Source organism: Nycticebus coucang, chromosome 12, assembly GCF_027406575.1.
Source record: "Nycticebus coucang isolate mNycCou1 chromosome 12, mNycCou1.pri, whole genome shotgun sequence".
NCBI classification, from domain to species: Eukaryota; Metazoa; Chordata; class Mammalia; order Primates; family Lorisidae; genus Nycticebus; species Nycticebus coucang.
Window position 1 is genome coordinate 27,730,790 of NC_069791.1, and position 13,670 is coordinate 27,744,459.

Here is a 13,670-nt window from a genome sequence, read left to right on the forward strand (position 1 = left end):
ATGGCCTACAGACACATGAAAAAATGCTCATCTTTAATCATCAGAGAAATACAAATCGAAACCACTTTGAGACATCATCTAACTCCTGTAAGAGTGGCTCACATAACAAAATCCCAAAACTACAGATGTTGGGATGTATGTGGAGAAAAGGGAACACTTCTGCACTGCTGGTGGGAATGCAAGCTAATATATCCCTTTTGGAAAGAAGTATGGAGAATACACAGGGATCTAAAAGTAGACCTGCCATTTGATCCTGCAATTCCTCTACTAGGTGTATATCCAAAAGACCAAAAATCACTTTATAACAAAAAATGTTATAAAGTGCACCAGATTGTTCAGTGCACCTCAATTCATAATAGCCAAGTCATGGAGGAAACCCAGGTGCCCATCAACCCCTGAATGGATTAATAAACTGTGGTATGTGTATACCTACAGCCTTTAAAAAGATGGAGACTTTACCTCTTTTGCATTTGCATGGATGGAGCTGGAGCATGTCCTACTTAGTGAAGTATCTCTACAATGGAAGAAGGAGTATTCAATGTACTCGATATTATGGAGCCAATTTACAATCACTCACACTTTCATATGAAGAATAGATCACAACTATGGCCCAAGATGAAGGAGGGAGAAAGGGAGATGGAAGGGGGAGGTCAGATCAAGGGAGGGTAAATGGTGGGATCACACCTATGGTGCATAATGCAGGGGTACATGTCAGATCTATTAGTATAGAATATAAATGTCTTAACACAATAATTAAGTAAACAAGATGAAGTATATATTAACCAGTGTGATGTAAGCGTTCCTAATTCTATATGAAATCTGCACAATGTACCCCATAAATGCATTAATGTATACATGATCTATGTGTTTATGATTTAATTTAAAAAATTTAAAAAGTGAATGAGTCAATGAATAAATAAATAAATAAATGGAGTTCATTAAATTAAAAAGCTTCTACACAGCTGAGGAAATAATCAACAGAGAAAATAGACAAACTACCAAATGGAAGGAAATATTTGCAAACTATAAATCCAATAAAGGGCTAATATGCAAATCTACAAAGAACCTAAACAATCAACAAGAAAAGAATCAAACAACCTCATTAAAAAGGTCAAAAGATATGAATAGAAGCTTTTCAAAAGATAGATAAATAGCCAATAAACATATGGGGGGAAATGCTTAATGTCAGTACTCAGGGAAATAGGAATTAAAAACACAAAGGAATATCAATTTTCTCCTGTTAGAATGGCCTTTATTTAAAAAGTATAAAAACAATAGATGGGGGGGAGGTGTGGAACGAGATGGTGGCCAAGTAACAGCTTCCCTGCAACAGGGCATGGTGAGTCTGGGGAGATAAGACTCCAGGCATCTCTGGCTGGTGGGATCTGCCTATAATTATCCCTTTGAGGATACAGGGAGTCAGCAAGGGGCTTCTGGACCCCAAGAGGAGGACAAAACCAGTGGAAAACTGGCAAGTGGTTGCATGTGTTCGATCGACCTAATCCTGCCGGCAACCGTAAGTACAAGCAGCAGTGAGACTACAAACTGGAAAGGCCCTACCTGTGAACTGTTTCGGTGATTTTGGACTTGGCACTCAGTTGAACTGCCTTGGGGAGACCTTGAGCAGGAGTGCGGAGAACTATGGGCATTGTCTAGGGCCCCAGACTGAGTCGCTGAGCTGGAAAGAGTTAATGGTGTTCGGCTGTGGGCCGCAGGGAGCCATTGCGGGAGAACTGCCCTGGCGAGCTCCGCCTCAGGGTCGCAGAGCAAGGATCGGGCGGGAGCTAGTAACCTAGTGACTGGGCAGCCTAAAGGCAAGGACTGAGCTGCCTTACAGCCTTAACCCTCAGGGGCAGAGTGAGACCAGTTTTGGCACACTGGAGCCTCGGGCTATTGACCTGGGTAGAGTGCCGTGGTGTCACAGCTCATAGCAACCTCAAACTCCTGGGTTTGGCACTGCCCAGACCTCCATAAGAGCTGCACCCGCCGGGCCTCTGCATGACTTGACCAGGAACTGCGGGAACCACCCAGCCCCGCGTCCTCCCTCCCTCCTGTACCATCCCTGCCTCCACACTAGCCCGCTAGTTTGGCCAGGGACACTGGTAGCTGTGTGCCTTCCAGAGCCCTCCCTGCCTCTGGGCAGAGCCCTTCTCCTGGCCAGAGACTGCTGGAGCCAACAGTGAAAAACAATCATGAGGTGAAATCAACAGAAAACTCTGGCAATATGAATAATCAGAATAGATCAACTCCCCCAAGGATCAATGGGGCAGACACAGCACAAGATCCCATGCACAAATAGCTGAGATGTCTGAAATCAAAGTCAGAATCTGGATAGCAAATAAGATCGAATTAGAATTCCAAGCAGTAACCCAAAAGATATCTCAAGAATTCAATGAATTCAAAGACCAAATGACAAAATATATTGACACATTGAGACAAGAAGTTGCAGCCCTCAAAGATCTGAGAAACAGAGTAGAATCCCTCAGCAACAGAATGCAGCAAGCAGAAGAAAGGATTTCTGACATTGAAGACAAAGCTTTTGAATGCTCCCAAACTCTCAAAGAGGAAGAGAAATGGAGGGAAAAACAGATCACTCTCTCAAAGAGCTCTGGGATAATTCGAAGAAAACCAATATTCATCTTATAGGGATCCCCGAAAGCGACGAAGTGATTTTACAAGGCATAGAGTCTCTTCTCCATGAGATTATGAAGGAGAACTTTCCAGACATGCCAAGAGATTCTGAAATTCAGATAGCAGACAGTTTCAGAACTCCACCACGACTCAACCCAAATAAGATATCCCCCAGACACATCATAATCAATTTCACTAAAGTTAATATGAAGGAGAAAATTCTGAAAGCAGCCAGATGAAAAAAAACCATCACCTACAAGGGTAAGAATATTAGAATAACTGCAGATCTCTCTGCTGAAACCTTTCAAGCTAAAAGAGGATGGTCATCAACTTTTAATCTCCTAAAACAAAATAACTTTCAACCCAGGATCGCTTACCCAGCTAAACTGAGTTTCATTTATGACAGAGAAATTAAATACTTCAATGACATTCACATGTTGAAGAAATTTGCCATAACTAAACCAGCTCTCCAGGATATTCTCAGACCTATCCTCCATAAAGACCAGCGTAATCCTCCACCACAAAAGTAAACCCACCCAGAAAATTCTGATCAAATTCCAACTTCCACAGTCGCAAAAGGATTAAAAATGTCCACTGGACTCTCGAAAAATGTTTCAATATTCTCAATTAATGTGAATGGTTTAAATTGACATCTAAAGAGGCACAGGTTGGCTTACTGGATACAAAAACTCAAGCCAGATATCTGTTGCATACAAGAATCGCATCTTCCATTAAAAGATAAATATAGACTCAAGGTGAAGGGATGGTCATCTATACTCCAGGCAAATGGAAAGCAGAAAAAAGCAGGCATTGCTATCATATTTGCAGACGCAATAGGCTTTAAACCAACTGAAATAAGGAAGGATAAGGATGGACATTTCATATTTGTTAAAGGTAATTCTCAATATGATGAGATCTCAATTATTAATATTTATGCACCCAACCAGAATGCACCTCAATTTATAAGAGAAACTCTAACAGACATGAGCAACTTGATCTCCTCCAGTTGCATAGTAGTTGGAGATTTTAACACCCCTGTAGCAGTGCTGGATAGATCCTCTAAAAAAGAAGCTAAGCAAAGAAATTTTAGATTTAAACTTAAACTTAACTTAACCATTCAACATCTGGACTTAACAGACATCTACAGAACATTTCATTCCAACAAAACTGAATACACATTCTTCTCATCAGCCCACGGAACATACTCCAAAATCGACCACATCCTAGGCCACAAATCTAACCTCAGCAAATTTTAAAAAATAGAAATTATTCCTTGCATCTTCTCAGACCATCATGGAATAAAAGTTGAACTCAATAACAACAGGAACCTGCATACCCATATAAGAACATGGAAGCTAAACAACCTTATGCTGAAGGATAGATGGGTTATAGACGAGATTAAGAAGGAAGTCGCCAAATTTTTGGAACAAAACAACAATCAAGACACGAATTAACAGAACCTCTGGGATACTGCAAAGGCAGTCCTAAGAGGGAAGTTTATAGCACGCAAGCCTTCCTCAAGAAAACGGAAAGAGAGGAAGTCAATAACTTAATGGGACATCTCAAGCAACTGGAGAAGGAAGAACACTCCAACCCCAAACCCAGCAGAAGAAAAGAAATAACCAAAATCAGAGCAGAATTCAACAAAACTGAAAAAAAAGAATTATACAACAGATCAAAAAATCCAAAAGTTGGTTTTTTGAAAAGATCAAAAAATAGATAAACCTTTGGCCAACCTAACCAGGAAAAAAAGAGTAACATTTCTAATTTCATCAATCAGAAACGGTAATGATGAAATAACAACAGACCCCTCAGAAATTCAAAAAAATCCTTAAAGAATACTACAAGAAACTCTACTCTCAGAAATATGAAAATCTGAAAGAAATCGACCAATACCTGGAAGTACACCACCTACCAAGACTTAGCCAGAACGAAGTGGAAATGTTGAACAGGCCTATATCAAGTTCTGTAATAGCATCAACTATGCAAAATCTCCCTAAAAAGAAAAGCCTGGGACCATATGGCTTCATGATAGAATTCTATCAAACCTTTAAAGAGGAACTAGTACCTATATTACTCAACATTTTCCAAAATGTAGAAAAAGAAGGAATACTACCCAACACATTCTATGAAGCAAACACCACCTTGATCCCCTAACCAGTAAAAGACCCAACAGGAAAAGGAAATTACAGACCAATATCACTAATGAATATTGATGCTAAAATACTCAATAAGATCCTAACAAACAGAATTCAACAACACATCAAAATTTATACACCACAACCAAGTGGGATTTATCCCAGGGTCTCAAGGCTGGTTCAATATATGCAAATCTATAAATGTAATTCAGCACATAAATAAACCAAAAAATAAGGACCATATGATTCTTTCAATTGATGCAGAAAAAGCTTTTGATAATATCCAGCATCCCTTCATGATCAGAACACTTAAGAAAATTGGTATAGAAGGAACATTTCTTAAACTAATAGAGGCCATCTACACCAAAACCACAGCCAATATCATATTGAATGGAGTTAAATTGAAATCATTTCCACTTAGATCAGGAACCAGGCAAGGTTGCCCATTGTCTCCATTGCTCTTTAACATTGTAATGGAAGTTTTAGCCATTGCAATTAGGGAAGAAAAGGCAATCAAGGGTATCCACATAGGGTCAGAAGATATCAAACTTTCACTCTTCACAGATGATATGATCGTGTATCTGGAAAACACTAGGGATTCTACTACAAAACTTTCAGAAGTGATCAAGGAATACAGCAATGTCTCAGGCTACAAAATCAGCACCCATAAATCTGTAGCCTTTATATATACCAACAATAACCAAGCCGAAAAAACATCAAGGACTCTATTCCTTTCACAGTAGTACCAAAGAAGATGAAATGTTTGGAAGTATACCTAACAAAGGACGTGAAAGATCTCTACAAAAAGAACTATGAAACTTTAAGAAAAGAAATAGCTGAAGATGTTAACAGATGGAAAAACATACCATGCTCATGGCTGGGAAGAAACAACATTGTTAAAATGCCTATACTACCCAAAGCAATATACAATTTTAATGCAATTCCTATTAAAGCTCCATTGTCATACTTTAAAGATGTTGAAAAAATAATACTTCGTTTTATATGGAATCAGATAAAACCTCAAATAGCCAAAACATTACTCAGCAATAAAAACAAAGCAGAAGGAATCACGCTACCAGACCTCAGACTACTATAAATCGATAGTGATCAAAACAGCATGGTACTGGCACAAAAACAGGGAAGTAGATGTCTGGAACACAATAGAGAACTAAGAGATGAATCCAGCTACTTACCGTTACTTGATCTTTGACAAGCCAATTAAAAATATTCAGTGGGGAAAAGACTCCCTGTTTAACAAATGGTGCTGGGTAAACTGGCTGGCAACCTGTAAAAGATTGAAACTGGACCCACACCTTTTACCATTAACTAAGATAGACACTCACTGGATAAAAAATTTAAACTTAAGACATGAAACTATAAAAATACTTGAAGAAAGTGCAGGGAAAACTCTTGAAGGAATCAGCCTGGGTGAATATTTTATGAGGAGGACTCCCCAGGCAATTGAAGCAGTATCAAAAATACACTACTGGGACCCGATCAAACTAAAAAGCTTCTGCACGGCCAAGAACATAGTAAGTAAAGCAAGCAGACAGCCTCAGAATGGGAGAAAATATTTGCAGGTTATACCTCCGATAAAGACCTAATAACCAGAATCCACAGAGAACTCAAACATATTAGCAAGAAAAGAACAAGTGATCCCGTCTCAGGGTGGGCAAGGGACTTGAAGAGAAACTTCTCTAAAGACAGACGCACGATCTACAAACACATGAAAAAATGCTCATTATCCTTAATCATCAGAGAAATGCAAATCAAAACTACTTTGAGATATCACCTAATCCCAGTAAGAGTAGCCCACATAACAAAATCCCTAAACCAGAGATGTTGGTGTGGATGTGGAGAAAGGGGCACACTTCTACACTGCTGGTGGGAATGCACACTAATATGTTCCTTCTGGAAGGATATTTGGAGAATACTTAGAGACCTAAAAATAGACCTGCCATTCGATCCTATAATTCCTTTACAAGTTATACCCAGAAGATAACAAAAGACACAATATAACAAAGACATCTGTACCAGAATGTTTATTGCAGCCCAATTCATAATTGCTAAGTCATGGAAGAAGCCCAAGTGCCCATCGACCCACGAATGGATTAATAAATTGTGGTACATGTATACCATGGAATATTATGCAGCCTTAAAGAAAGATGGAGACTTTACCTCTTTCATGTTTACATGGATGGAGCTGGAACATAGTCTTCTTAGTAAAGTATCTCAGGAATGGAAGAAAAAGTATCCAACGTACTCAGCCCTACTATGAAGCTAATTTATAGCTTTCACATGAAGGCTATAACCCAACTATAGCACAAGAATATGGGGAAAGGGCCAAGGAAGTGGAAGGGAGGGGGGAGGTTATAGTGGAGGGAGGGTAATGGGTGGGTCCACACCCACGGTGCGTCTTAGAATGGGTACAGGCAAAACTTACTAAATGCAGAATACAAATGTCTACATACAATAACTAAGAAAATGCCATGAAGACTACGTCGAACAGTTTGATGAGAATATTTCAGATTGTATATGAAACCAGCACATTGTACCCCTTGATTGCACTAATGTACACAGCTATGATTTAACAATAAAAAAAAAACAATAGATGCTGGCATAGATGCAGAAAGGAGTGCTTATTACTATCGTTATTTAATGACTGAGGTGACTGTTTCCATTCAATCTTAGCTAAACGTTTACAGGATGCGGTAATCTGTTCTGTCTACAACCAGACTTCATGTATTTTTAATTCTATAAATCAGTGTTCAATGGAAATGGTCAATTTGGATCAGGCAAGATTTTTGACATCGAAAAGAAAACAATGGGAATCAGTTTAATTTGAAATTTGAGAGCACAGCCAGCTTTAGTTATACCAACTCAGATTCAGAACTTCTCTGCCACCTAGCCTGGTTAACCGTGTTGAATGTGGTTTCTGTTTCCTCCTGGAAAATATTGATAATAACTATGTTAGATGCTAGTTCTGAAGATTAATAGATTTACATATAATGGCATTCAATCTAGCAAACTTCCCAAAGTTTCTTATTAATTCTAATTATTTATTCATAGATGGTATTGGATGTTCTATTCACATGGTAATATCAATGAATAATAACTGTATTTATTTCTCTCTTTCTAATCCCAATTTTTTCTTTTGGCCTTACTCATGAGCTCGGACTTCTAAGAATTGCACAGAGGTGCCATAACAAATATCCTTGTCTTGCTACCAATTTCAGAGGAAAATCTTTTAAACTTTCATCATTAAATATGATATTTCCTATACCTAGATACACTTTATCAAGTTGAGAAAGGTCACTTCTGAATTTCAGCATCTTAAAAGTGTTCTCATGAATGGATGTTGAATTTTAGAAACATAATTTCTTCTTCTATTGAGACAATCATATAATATTTCTCCTTTATTTTCTTGTTTTGGAAATTTCATTGATGGATTTTAATGTTAAAACCAACTTGCATTTTTGGAATAACTTGTTCTCACTCTCTCCCTCTAAACACACACACACAAATACTTAGACATAACTCACTATATATACACATGACTTGCTGTCTCTTTCTAGAGACAGAGAGAGAGACAAAGACAGAGTGAGAGCGCACGCACATTCTAACTCCTGGATTCATTTTGTTGTTATTTAATACTTTATTTAGGATTTTTGCATCTACTTTCTTACATAAGCTCATATTTCAATTTTCCCTGTATTACATTTTTGTCAGGATTTGATCAAAGTTATCCTAGTTTCATAAAATGCCTTTGGCAGTATTTCCATTTTTTACTATTCTTTAGAAGAGATTGTACACTACCAGAAGTATTTGGTAGATTTCACTAAGTTTTATCAGCATGAGATTGTAAGAATAGCATTTATAATTATGGATTCTATTATGAATTTAATTTCTTTAGTAATATTACTTAAATGTTAGCTTTCTTATTTTATAAGTCTTATTAGAAAAAATTTTTAGGTTTTTATATATATTTCAAATTTTCATATTTATTGACATAAAGTTGCTCCATCTTTAACATTCTTAAACGCTCTTATTACTATCTGCAAAATCTATAGTAATATTTTCCTTTGCATTCCCAACATTGGTTATTTATGCTTCCTTTTTCTGTGTCTTTTTCTGAACGATCACAACACATTTGGATTTGTTAATATTCTTTATTATTTTTTTTATTTAATTAATTTGTACTTGTATCTTTGCTACACTTTTCTCCTACTATGGCTTAATTTATTGTGCTTTTCTTCTTCAGCTCATTCATTGTTTGTGAGCTTTATTTATTTATTTATTTATTTATTTATTTATTTATTTATTCATTGATTGATTCATTCTGCCATCCAGGCTGGAGTGCAGTGATGTGATCATGCCTCAAACTCCTGTGTTCAAGCAGTCCTCCTGCCTTAGCCACCCTAGTAGCTATGCAATTACAGTGGCATGCCAGCATGGCCAACTTCTAATAAATTATTTTAAAGCTATAGATTTCCTTCCAAGCATTGTTTTAGTTTTATTTCATGAATTTTACCTAGTATTATTTTATTATCTTTTAGTTTAAAATGTTATCTGGTTTTCATTGTAATTTCTTCCTTGTCCTGCCAATTATTTGGAAATGCATTTCTTATTTTACAAATGTATGGAGGTTACATTAATTAATTATCTTTCCGTTATTAATTCCTAGCAACATGACAATGTGGCTTAAGATAATACTAAAAATGATTTTGATTTTTTGGCATTGGCTTCATACCTTAGCATTTGATTAATGTTTTTAAATGTTCTACCTTTTCACGTATTTTCTGATAGATCCAATAGTAGGAATCTTTATAGATCTTTTTCTATTGTCCACTATTACTATTTATTTTATTTTGTGCTATTTCTCTTCTCACTTTCCAGACCATGGATTTTTATATACAGACAGTTTATTTGCAGAATTTTTTTGTGGCAATAACATTTTGGGGGCTAAGGTTATGTCGTTTTCCTCCAAGAGAATTTATGTTTGCTCCTTCCAGGCACCCATGATAGCTAGCAATTAGGGTATCTTCAGTCCAATTTCCACGAATTAAAGTGAATCCAAACTATGCTGAGAAAGCCATAGCTATCTTTTTATATCCTTATGCTATGATGCAGCACCTTCTAGGGCCATTCAAAGGAAGGAGTTTTGCTCTTCCCTCCCCCTGATCCCCCTGAACATCAATCACTGTTCACCCAGGTCAGTGAGGCTGTACTGCCCAGCCTTTCATCCACCCCCTCAGAATCTGCAAAGTAGCTATCTGCATAGCTATCTTTTTATATCCTTATGCTATGATGCAGCACCTTCTAGGGCCATTCAAAGGAAGGAGTTTTGCTTCTCCCTCCCCCCTGATCCCCCTGGACACCAATCACTGTTCACCCAGGTCAGTGAGGCTGTACTGCCCAGTCTTTCATCCACCCCCTCAGAATCTGCAAAGTAGCCAGAGGAAAAGAAACCACAAAATGCCTACCTCATCTCTGGCCTCTGTTCTTCCTTCTTTCTGTCCCATTTATTCTGTATTATCCTGTTTGTTCTCCAATGTCATTAAATTGCTTTTAAAAAATCTTTTCCCCCAGATTGATTTGTTTCTTTCATTAGAGGACTGATCTGAATTGTATAAGCTGTCACCACCAAAGGTAGCATTCATATTCAGCCTTCAAATTTTTTTAATTTTAGAGCTGTAAAAGTGAATTGCCTCTCAACATTTCCTTATAAGAATAAAGCAAGGTTGGTGAAGTAATGTGCCATGGTCTGAATATCTGTGTCCCACTAAAATTCATATATTGAAACCTAATCACCACAGCGATGGTATTAGAAGGTGGACTTTGGGGAAGTATAATAATTAGGCCATGAGGTCAGAGCCCTCATGGATGGGATTAGTGCCCTTATAAAAGAGATTCCAGAGAATTGCCTTACCTCTGTCCACTGTGTGACAATGTAGCTGTTAAGTCGCCATCTGTGAATCAGAAACTGAAAGCTTTGAATCTGCCAGCATGTTGATCTTGGACTTCCCAGCCTCTAGAACTGTGGAAAATAAATTTCTGTTATTTAGAAGGCACCCAGATTATGGTATTTTTGTTATAGCTGAGACTGAGGAAAAAGACTTATGGAACTCATCAAGAAGTCCACAATAATGCTACCGTAGCACTAAATGATTTAGTCTGAAAATTACTCAGATGTTAAATATAATTCAGGCCTAGGACATCTATATTGCTAAAGTGTTAGGTCTCTTTTTCTTACTAAAACTCTAGCCTACTAAACAAGTAAAGATAATTCTGCTTACAGATTTTCTACCATAATTACCACTAAGAACTATAATCATTAAGTATAATTAGCATCAAGTGGAATTTTACACAAAAGTGAATGGTAGTAGAATTATAGCTTTAGGCTATTTGCTACTACAAAATTAAGTTTAAAAAATTCAAGCAAAATCTGTATGGTACTTAACACATATTCCTAAGGACACAGTGTATTGCCCATAAATCTAAATAAGAGTGTGATGTTTACTTAGAAGATATAAATCCATTTTTATTTCTCCCAAGATACACACTCTTTTGAATTTTGTCTCATATTCTGCTTTCCCTAACAAGACTCCATTAAATTTAAAGCAGGTAAGAATAAATAAAATAATAGATTACTTTCTAAATAACTTTACATCCACATTGTTGAATACAGGCATTTTATTTGTTCCCATAACTTTCAACAGAAACTTCACCAAAAAAATAACAAGAAGCCAAAAAGCATAGAAAATCACCCATATTTGAACAACTAAGTTAACTGTCTTCATTCCAAAACTCATACAATAAAATTTACCTGCCAAACACCATGAAATCTAGGCCAGGAGAAGAAGTGCTAAGGGTGAACTCATACCTCCCGGAACGTTAGCAGGTACAGAATTTTCTCCCAAATAAGTACCTAAGCCTTCTATCGGGTTAACCTACGACTCTCATTAAAATGTAAAATCAAGAGTATGGATAGGCAGCAGAAAAAGAGATGGTGGTTGTGTAGATGTGATTCCTTTAAATATTCACACAATACCACTGATAACCAGAATCTGAAGCAAGTCAGCAAGAAACAGCCAAATAGCCCCCATTAAAAAGTGGGCAAAAGACATGAACAGAACTTTTCAAATTAAGATATATTAAAAGCCAACAAACTCATAAAAAGATGTTCAATGTCTCTAACCATTAGGAATCTGAAAATCAAAACCACAGTGAGATAGTACCTAACTCTAATAAGAATAGCTCACATTAAAAAGTCCCAAAACTACAGATGCTGGAATCGATGCAAGGAGAAAGGAACTCTTATACACTGATAATGGGACAGCAAACTAGTACAACCTCTATGGAAAATTGTGTGGAGATACCTCAAAGAACTTAAAGTAGACATACTGTTTGATCCAGCAATCCCACTGTAAGCCAAAGGAAAAAAGATCATTTTATAAAAAGGATGCCTGCACTCAAATGTTTATAACAGCACAATTCAAAATTGCAAAGACATGGAAACAACACAAGGGCCCACCAATATATATAAGTGGATTAATAAAATGTGGTATATGCTTGCCATGGAGTACTACTCAGCCATGAAAATTTGGCAAGGTAGTATCCTTTTGGACAACCTGGATGAAACTGGAAACCATTCTTCTAAGTGAAGCATCATGAGAATGGAGAAACAAACACATGTACTCAATACCAAATTGCTAATTCATATGTGAACTTAAGCTCACATATGGAAGTAAATCTCAATGAAAATCAAGCTGGTGGAAGGAGGGAGGAGGGGATGGGTAAATGCACAACTATCTGGGTGAAGGTCACACATATATGTATAACTGAGACTCAATCTGTACAAAAACAAAATATGGAAACAAAACATGTGTACCCACTAACATTCTGAAACTTAAAAAAATATATACTCACACACCACCACAAAACGGCAAGGGTCAAGTCATGCTGTCCATTATTTCCGTTTTTTACTCCTAGATTTTCAAGAGAGAGAGCAAAGATCACCAGAAGTGAAGGGGTGAATAGAAACATGAAAGGGCAGCAAGCCCGGGCCCTAAAGAGCTTTCCTCTAAGCCACACTATATTTTCGGAAAAGCTGATGTGCTCTAGATTTTACAAAGTAATAAAATAACAGATTTGACAGAAGGCCCTTCAAGAACATAATGATAACTGAATATAGTCAGAGCTCTCTTCCCTCCCCATAGCTCTTGTTCTTATTCTATTCTGCTCAGGGTTAAGAAATTCCATTGAGGATGGAAACCAATACAGAATATGCATAAAAATCTAAGGGTGAGGGGCATGAGAAGAGGCAGATGAGAAATACAAATCTAATGAAGATTTACCCACTGAAACATGAAAAGTCAGACAAAGTCATTTCTATTCTCTCAAAGAAATTATAGCTCTGAATTCTTGTTTCTTTAAAAACCAAGCCAATAAGCAAGTTCAAAGAGATTACAGAAGTGAAAAAGAAAAAAAAAATAAAGTCTAGGAGCTCAGAAGAGAAAAGGAAGAGAAAAATATAAACACAAGAGATAAAAGCCAAGTTAGTAGGCAAACATACACACACATATACACATACACACAAATAAAAACACACAATCAGGAACATAATATGATTCTACAATTCCCAGAAAACCGAATAAAAACAACGATGACTTAAAATTCAATATACAAATGATAATAGATGTGGAACATAGGTAAAGAGATCTACAAAATGTGTCATTGCTGTTTTCCTGAAGAACTGAACAAGCAGAAGAGAAAAAAATGCTCAAATCTAAAATGTGAGAATACAGTCCTGAAATAATGGCTTTAATCTGTAGGTCAAAGAAGTAGATGGTGTTCTGGGAAGCAGATGCAATAAAATTTGTACTGAGCTGTACCCTCAGG